The sequence below is a fragment of the Drosophila subpulchrella genome, unplaced genomic scaffold, assembly GCF_014743375.2.
Source record: "Drosophila subpulchrella strain 33 F10 #4 breed RU33 unplaced genomic scaffold, RU_Dsub_v1.1 Primary Assembly Seq386, whole genome shotgun sequence".
In the NCBI taxonomy this organism is placed as follows: domain Eukaryota; kingdom Metazoa; phylum Arthropoda; class Insecta; order Diptera; family Drosophilidae; genus Drosophila; species Drosophila subpulchrella.
In genome coordinates this window covers 52,501-62,500 of record NW_023665607.1, presented here as the reverse complement: position 1 = coordinate 62,500, position 10,000 = coordinate 52,501, and the positions used below count along the sequence as shown (strand labels likewise).

General features: G+C 34.7%; 2 non-coding genes and 1 pseudogene across 2 annotated transcripts in view; all 3 read right to left on the bottom strand.

The window, feature by feature from the left end:
* LOC119561907 overlaps positions 1-191 on the bottom strand; it is a 1,995-nt gene extending 1,804 nt beyond the window's left edge. Inside the window, exon 1 of the ribosomal RNA XR_005221516.1 lies at positions 1-191. This exon is cut by the window's left edge and continues 1,804 nt beyond it. This is a non-coding gene — a ribosomal RNA (small subunit ribosomal RNA).
* Positions 192-4,549: 4,358 nt separating this feature from the next.
* On the bottom strand, positions 4,550-9,077 carry LOC119561903 (annotated as a pseudogene).
* Positions 9,078-9,478: 401 nt separating this feature from the next.
* On the bottom strand, positions 9,479-9,657 carry LOC119561898. The gene has a single exon (XR_005221509.1). It is a non-coding gene; the product is annotated as a 5.8S ribosomal RNA (ribosomal RNA).
* Positions 9,658-10,000: the final 343 nt, after the last annotated feature.

The following is a 10,000-nucleotide window of genomic DNA, read 5'->3' as shown; positions in this document are numbered from 1 at the left end:
AAGGTTCATGTTTTAATTGCATGTATTAGCTCTAGAATTACCACAGTTATCCAAGTAACTGTTAACGATCTAAGGAACCATAACTGATATAATGAGCCTTTTGCGGTTTCACTTTTAATTCGTGTGTACTTAGACATGCATGGCTTAATCTTTGAGACAAGCATATAACTACTGGCAGGATCAACCAGAATAATGTTTTTATTCATATTTCATTCATATTTTTGAATAGAAATTAGCAATATAAATTTTATAGATTGTTTTCTATCGAATACGGCCATTTTTATATAGCATTCGTATACGTTTGTTGTTTTCACAATATATACTTGTTCCGCCACTAATAATAACAAGTTTTTTAATTATTGATGTTAAAAACACAATATTTTTTTTCGTAATACGTAATAATTTTCTTTATATTTGCATATTTCATTCTAAAATATCTTTTTTGTTCGACATACGTCATTATTGTATCCACACATGTACAATTTTTGTTTAACCAATATAAAATATTGAATTAAATCATTTGTATTTTGATGATAAATTTAAAATTTATCTGTATATATTCATATAAGACTCTTTGGTAATATATAATATAAAACCGAGCGCATATATGATATGTACGTTAGAAGAAATAATATATATATATATTATTTTCTTTTAATATAGGGACACCTCTTTTAATTTATCCCCGCAGGGAATTATCACATAACTCAGTATGTGATAATGGCAGACCAATATACATATATATCAAGATTATCAATACAAAATATATATCATTATTAGCCTGCCTCAATTGTAATTATTTATTTGGATTAACGATAAAGTTCGGAAACAATTTGTTATTCTATGTATAATAGAAACCTTGGCCTTTGTTTCAACATTATTATCTTTGGGCTTAAAATATTAACCGTGGAGCCAAGTCTCATATTCATAAATGAATAAAGAAACAAATTTGACGGATTAATATCTTCTCTACCGACAGACAGTATTTTGTCACGTCAATAGTAGATGGCCGGCCCATTGACCATCCTATAGTAGTTTTTGGACCCAATATCTTTAATTCGGGTATTTTCAATTGTCTTTGCCAATCAACCGTTTGGTACTCTCTCATATAATAAGAGAATACACATATAATTCCATTATATGGATATATCTTCATTATTTTATTTGCTACATCACCCTATAATAGTTTTTGAACCCGTCAACTTCAATTCGGGTATTTTCAATTGTCTTTGCCAACCATTTATATGGTATTCTCTATTATAATAAGAGAATACTAGTGAATATCCATTATATGGATATATCATCTTCATATTATTTGCTACACCACCCTATAGTAGTTTTTGAACCCATCATCTGCAATTCGGGTATTTTCAATTGTCTTTGCCAACCAACTATACGGTATTCTCTCTTATAATAAGAGAATACAAGTATATTTTCATTATATGGATATAATGCCATTTATTTTTCAATATCCATATAATTCATTTAGTTTTGTATGTACAAAACAAGTTTTCTTTATAGTATTGACAAAATCATATGTTTACGCATAACATAAGTTTTGACCAATACGAGGAGGGGCCCGCCAACGACCACCTCCCTATAGTAGTTTTTTACCCCACGCACTACTGCGTGCCTGTTTACAGTACTAGTGCCAGCTATCACTAGGTTTATATATCGTGTTTCAGTGATATATGGGTAAATTCTACCATTTATTCTTATGTATATGGCATTTCTATGCCATATTTATACAATCCATTCATATCTTAATGTATATTTATTATATTATACATTATTATGCCTTATAGGTATTATACCTATAAGCCATATCCATACGATTCATTCACTAGTGCCGCCCCTCACTAGGTTTATAATTTTTATATCATTGATATACAATTTATTTCTATATATATGGCATTTATATGCCATATCCATACAATGCATTCACATTTCAATGTATATTTACTTGTTATACATTATTATGCCTTATAGGTATTATACCTATAAGCCATATCCATACGATTCACTTATATAAATATATGTATATTTTTCTATACATAATTTTTTTTTACTTTTGTATGGATTTCTATGCATATCCATAGTTTATATGGATATGCTTGGCGTTCTATATAGTATTGACAAATTCATATGCATAACATAAGTTTTGACCAATACGAGGAGGGGCCCGCCAACGACCACCTCCCTATAGTAGTTTTTTACCCCACGCACTACTGCGTGCCTGTTTACAGTACTAGTGCCAGCTATCACTAGGTTTATATATCGTGTTTCAGTGATATATGGGTAAATTCTACCATTTATTCTTATGTATATGGCATTTCTATGCCATATTTATACAATCCATTCATATCTTAATGTATATTTATTATATTATACATTATTATGCCTTATAGGTATTATACCTATAAGCCATATCCATACGATTCATTCACTAGTGCCGCCCCTCACTAGGTTTATAATTGTTATATCATTGATATACAATTTATTTCTATATATATGGCATTTATATGCCATATCCATACAATGCATTCACATTTCAATGTATATTTACTTGTTATACATTATTATGCCTTATAGGTATTATACCTATAAGCCATATCCATACGATTCACTTATATAAATATATGTATATTTTTCTATACATAATTTTTTTTTACTTTTGTATGGATTTCTATGCATATCCATAGTTTATATGGATATGCTTGGCGTTCTATATAGTATTGACAAATTCATATGCATAACATAAGTTTTGACCAATACGAGGAGGGGCCCGCCAACGACCACCTCCCTATAGTAGTTTTTTACCCCACGCACTACTACGTGCCTGTTTACAGTACTAGTGCCAGCTATCACTAGGTTTATATATCGTGTTTCAGTGATATATGGGTAAATTCTACCATTTATTCTTATGTATATGGCATTTCTATGCCATATTTATACAATCCATTCATATCTTAATGTATATTTATTATATTATACATTATTATGCCTTATAGGTATTATACCTATAAGCCATATCCATACGATTCATTCACTAGTGCCGCCCCTCACTAGGTTTATAATTGTTATATCATTGATATACAATTTATTTCTATATATATGGCATTTATATGCCATATCCATACAATGCATTCACATTTCAATGTATATTTACTTGTTATACATTATTATGCCTTATAGGTATTATACCTATAAGCCATATCCATACGATTCATATACTAGTGCAGCCCCTCACTAGGTTTATATATCTCATTTTAATTATATATTGGTAAATTCTATTATTTATTCTTGTGTATATGGCACTTATATGCCGCCATATCTATAAAAATGCATTTATATTTCAATGTATATTTTCTATATTATACATTATTATGCCTTAAAAAGTTATTATACCTACCATAAGGCGATATCCATACGATTCATTTATATAAAAGATATATGTATAATTTTCTATACATAATTTTTTTTTATGAATATATGGGTTTCCTAAGCATATCCATATAATACATTTAGTTTTATATGGATTAGATTGGTCTTCTTTATTGTATTGCCAAACTCATATTGATAAAATAAGTTTTGAACAATAAGAGGATCAGCCGCCAACCAACCAACCACTGCTACCATTGGAGGAACATATACTTACTTTTTATATGTCCTCTTACTTGAATGGTCCTCTCTTTACTTGAAAATTTCATTACCATAGGAATCTATTTATACATGGAATATGATTTCCACTACTTTTTCGCGTCACTAATAATTAATATGACGATACAGACTTGCTACCATAACATAAGTCTTGAACAATAATAGGAGCAGCCGCCAACCAACCACCAACCAACCAACCACTGCTACCATTGATAGTAATTTTATATGTCCTCTTTACTTGAATTTCAATACCATAGGAATATTTATACATGGAATATGTTTTGCCACTACTTTTTCGCGTCACTAATAATATGACGATACAGTCTTGCTACCATAACATAAGTTTTGAACAATAAGAGGAGCAGACACACCAACCAACCAACCGCGCTGCTACCATTGAAGGAACATATACTTATATTTATATAAGTCCTCTTTACTTGAATGGCCTCTTTACTTGAATTTCAATACCATAGGAATATTTATTTATACATGGAATATGTTTTGCCACTACTTTTTCGCGTCACTAATAATATGACGATATAGACTTGCTACCATAACATAAGTTTTGAACAATAAGAGGAGCAGACACCAACCAACCAACCGCTGCTACCATTGAATGAACCATATATACAAACTTTTATATATGTCCTCTTTACTTGAATTTTAATACCATAGGAATATTTATACATGGAATATGTTTGCCACTTTATCATCGCGTCACTAATAAGATGACGATACATTTTGTTTGTTCAATATTTACTTATATATTGATGTTTCCAATTTAGGTCTTTTATATTTCTTCTTCCCTACCTTACACACCACAAACAAAGTGGCGTGCGATGCTGCAAGCAAGCATAATGATTATGCCCGCTTTGCAACATCTTTATTATCGAATCATCAAGCAAAGGATAAGCTTCAGTGGATCGCAGTATGGCAGCTGCTCAACCACTTACAACACCTTGCCTGTTACAAAAGTCGTTTACAATTGATTCTAGGCTTTGTCATTGTATTAAATAATGCTTTTATATGTAACTAGCGCGGCATCAGGTGATCAAAGATCCTCCCAATTTACTATGTTACAAATTACATTGGCATCACATCCATTGTCGTTTATAAAGTAAATTATAAACTTTAAATGGTTTAGAAGCCATACAATGCAAATTGCCCCTTATTTATCATTGCAGTCCAGCACGGATACGACCTTAGAGGCGTTCAGGCATAATCCAACGGACGTAGCGTCATACCACTGTTCGCTCGAACAAGTATTGTGCCATTGGTCCGTACCTGCGGTTCCTCTCGTACTACGCAGGAATGCTGTCGCAACAACGTTTTGTCATTAGTAGGGTAAAACTAACCTGTCTCACGACGGTCTAAACCCAGCTCACGTTCCCTTGCATGGGTGAACAATCCAACGCTTGGTGAATTTTGCTTCACAATGATAGGAAGAGCCGACATCGAAGGATCAAAAAGCGACGTCGCTATGAACGCTTGGCCGCCACAAGCCAGTTATCCCTATGGTAACTTTTCTGACACCTCTTGTTAAAAACTCTTTAAACCAAAAGGATCTATAGGCCGAGCTTTTGCTGTCCCTGTGTGTACTGAACACCGAGATCAAGTCAGCATTTGCCCTTTTGCTCTATGTGTGGTTTCTGTCCGCACTGAGCTGGCCTTGGGACACCTCCGTTATTATTTGAGAGATGTACCGCCCCAGTCAAACTCCCTACCTGGCAATGTCCTTGAATTGGATCATACCTGAGTAATTGGAGTTATACCAAATTTTCAAATCAAAAATACATAAATGCACCGTTTTATTAAAGAATTTGTTTGCGATTATATAACAAACTCGTGATACTTTGATCAAGAAGCTTGCATCAAAACCCAATACCATAAGATATAATAAATATATCCGTATAATGGCTAGGAAATGATACACGTTCCATTTAATCAAGTAAGTAAGGAAACAATAAGAGTAGTGGTATTTCATTGGCGATACCAAACCGAAGTCTAATATCTCCCACTTATTCTACACCTCTTATGTCTCCTTACACTGCCAGATTAGAGTCAAGCTCAAAAGGGTCTTCTTTCCCCGCTAATTATTCCAAGCCCGTTCCCTTGGCTGTGGTTTCGCTAGATAGTAGATAGGGACAGGTGTGTCTCGGATCCCTCCGAACTTGTTTTACGTGGCGTGTTCCACAATGAAGGGATTACAACCACGGCATTCTAATATACCCACAAGTGAGTATATAATGCACGGGTCTAGGTTAAGCGCCAGACCAACGCCCCGGACTAGAAGCTATAGCTATGTACATAGCATCCACCCCAGTAGCAATTCGAGTACTTACTTGTCGGGCAAGCACTCCCCCTTGCGTAGGGGCGAGATCTATCTAAAATCTCTACTGTTCTGTGGGTCACAGCACCCGAGTTGTATAACGCAACATCCACGTCGAGCCCGAGGACTCTACCCGCGATATAGGTGTCAACCACAGCCACCACGATACTCCCACAAGGGGGCCAACCTCAATGAGCAGCCTTGGAGCTGCTCAACCCGTGGTACCGAAATTACAGGCTCGGTGAGCCTCACCCCTTCAGCTCCGACAAGCTCGGATGGGGCAACCATTGCCATATTAGTCGCCTCCTACGACAAGCTATGGCAGGCTGTGGCAGTATTCTTCGCCGCTACCACACGGCAAAGTAGATAGGGACAGTAGGAATCTCGTTAATCCATTCATGCGCGTCACTAATTAGATGACGAGGCATTTGGCTACCTTAAGAGAGTCATAGTTACTCCCGCCGTTGACCCGCGCTTACTTGAATTTCTTCACTTTGACATTCAGAGCACTGGGCAGAAATCACATTGTGTCAACACCCGCTAGGGCCATCACAATGCTTTGTTTTAATTAGACAGTCGGATTCCCCAAGTCCGTGCCAGTTCTGAATTGATTGTTAATTGATAATCGTTATAATTAATAAGAACTAATTGGTTTAACCCAATTAGTATTCTTAAAAATTTTAGCAAGAAAGTTCCACAATTGGCTACGTAACTAAACTATCCGGGGAACAAGTGACCAACATAAATGCCAGACACTCTATTTACCCAGAACGAGCACATAAACCATGTTATTGTTTCCCAATCAAGCCCGACTATCTCAATCTTCAGAGCCAATCCTTATCCCGAAGTTACGGATCTAATTTGCCGACTTCCCTTACCTACATTATTCTATCGACTAGAGACTCTTCACCTTGGAGACCAGCTGCGGATATTGGTACGGCCTGTTGAGAAGTTTGCGTGTCCCCACCATAAATTTTCAAGGTCCGAGGAGAAAATATCGACACAACAGTATATGTCATGCTCTTCTAGCCCATCTACCATATCTCTCTGCGAAAGACTTCCATGGTAGTACGGCTATAAAACAGAAAAGAAAACTCTTCCGATATCTCTCGACGGCTTCTTTATGGTCGTTCCTGTTGCCAGGATGAGCACGAGGCCCATATTTAATAACAAACGGATACTCAACAGGTTACGGAATTGGAACCGTATTCCCTTTCGTTCAAAATTATTCAAGTATATTAATTAGCTTGATTTATATAATATAATTATATTTGTATGGCATTTGTGTTTTACTTGAAAATTTTCGGCTTTCGCCTTGAACTTAGGACCGACTAACTCGTGATCAACCACTGTTCACACGAAACCCTTCTCCACTTCAGTCCTCCAAGGTCTCATTCGATTATTTGCTACTACCACCAAGATCTGTACCAATGGCAGCTCCATGCAGGCTTACGCCAAACACTTCTACGCATACCATTGTACCTTCCTACTCACTAAAGTTTCAAAATTTATATCACAAGTAATATAAATCATCTACTTTAGCGGTAATGTATAGGTATACAACTTAAGCGCCATCCATTTTAAGGGCTAGTTGCTTCGGCAGGTGAGTTGTTACACACTCCTTAGCGGATTTCGACTTCCATGATCACCGTCCTGCTGTTTTAAGCAACCAACGCCTTTCATGGTATCTGCATGAGTTGTTAATTTGGGCACCGTAACATTACGTTTGGTTCATCCCACAGCGCCAGTTCTGCTTACCAAAAGTGGCCCACTGGGCACATTATATCATAACCTTGAACTTCATATCAAGAAAGTTAAGGTTCTTACCCATTTAAAGTTTGAGAATAGGTTAAGATCGTTTCGACCCTAAGGCCTCTAATCATTCGCTTTACCAGATAAGATTATTTTATATAACATTAAAATGCACCAGCTATCCTGAGGGAAACTTCGGAAGGAACCAGCTACTAGATGGTTCGATTGGTCTTTCGCCCCTATACTCAATTCTGACAATCGATTTGCACGTCAGAACTGTTTCGGTCTTCCATCAGGGTTTCCCCTGACTTCAACCTGATCAAGTATAGTTCACCATCTTTCGGGTCACAGCATATATGCTCAAGGTACGTTCCAGTTAGAGGCATAAATAATATAAATATCATTATACATAACTATATAGAACGCCCCGGGATTGTGTTAATTAGCTATAAATAGTTAAAAAACTAATCCCATTATTAGTCAAGTTAATTACGCTATTAGGTTTATATCCCAATAACTTGCACATATGTTAGACTCCTTGGTCCGTGTTTCAAGACGGGTCCCGAAGGTATCCTGAATCTTTCGCATTGTTAATCATACAAGTGCATATAATAAACACAAAAATCAATGATAATTATGCCATTATATAATTCCGAAAAATTAACGCACTGTATTCATATAAATCTATCAGCACTTTATCAAATTAATAACATTTATTCTGTGTTAAAATGCAAGCAAATTAATTTGAATAAACTATAAGTTATATTTTATGATAAATTTTGTATGCTAATAGATTACAATGTCCTTATATGGAAAAAATGCACACTATTATCATAATATTGTTTAAATATTACAATTTTAATGATGAATTTTCCATAACGGATATTCAGGTTCATCGGGCTTAACCTCTAAGCAGTTTCACGTACTGTTTAACTCTCTATTCAGAGTTCTTTTCAACTTTCCCTCACGGTACTTGTTTACTATCGGTCTCATGGTTATATTTAGTTTTAGATGGAGTTTACCACCCACTTAGTGCTGCACTATCAAGCAACACGACTCTTTGGAAACATCATCTAGTAATCATTAACGTTATACGGGCCTGGCACCCTCTATGGGTAAATGGCCTCATTTAAGAAGGACTTAAATCGTTAATTTCTCATACTAGAATATTGACGCTCCATACACTGCATCTCACATTTGCCATATAGACAAAGTGACTTAGTGCTGAACTGATTTCTTTTCGCTCGCCGCTACTAAGAAAATCCTGGTTAGTTTCTTTTCCTCCCCTAATTAATATGCTTAAATTCAGGGGGTAGTCCCATATGAGTTGAGGTTGTGTATAACTTTTTTTGCAATTAATTCTTTATATATAATGATAAAACATTTTATTAAATTCGTTATATATTTTATATATTTGTATGGCATTTGTTTGGTCTAACGAATCAACGAAGAATAATAATATTGTCAACGGCTTTCTATTTACTAATCTTTAATAAGAGACAATTCTAGATAAATTTTTTATGCTAGACATTTCTCAGTATTATTTGATTGAAAAAGAAAATATTTCTCTTCGTTTTTCACATTCAAATTATTTACTAATGTGAGATAATGTTTTTCATATATTTGTTAATATTATGAATAATATAATAATTAAATTATTATTATCCAATAATATACCATATGCTTATAAAATTTCATTATAAAATTTATATAAACAACTTAATTAGCATAGTCTTACAACCCTCAACCATATGTAGTCCAAGCAGCACTATAAAATTAATTAAAGTACATAACAGCATGGACTGCGATATGCGTTCAAAATGTCGATGTTCATGTGTCCTGCAGTTCACACGATGACGCACAGTTTGCTGCGTTCTTCATCGACCCATGAGCCGAGTGATCCACCGCTTAGAGTTTTATATATTGGTTTGGTAATTTTGTCATATATGTTTTTATTGAAAGAAATTAAAAATACACCATTTTACTGGCATATATCAATTCCTTCAATAAATTGATTTTTATACCTAAAACGAATGCTGCGAAATGTCTTAGTTTCATATAACCAATAATATATCAAGTATTTTTTAAATGGCATTTACGGTATTAATACTTTTTTTTAGCGATATATATTGAAATTTATATAAAACATTAACCTGTAATAATCAGGTACAACATTGTACATTTTAGGTTGTTGCATTATCCAATGTATGCGCATAACTGAGATGAACAATACATATCGCAACGCGTGTATATTATGGT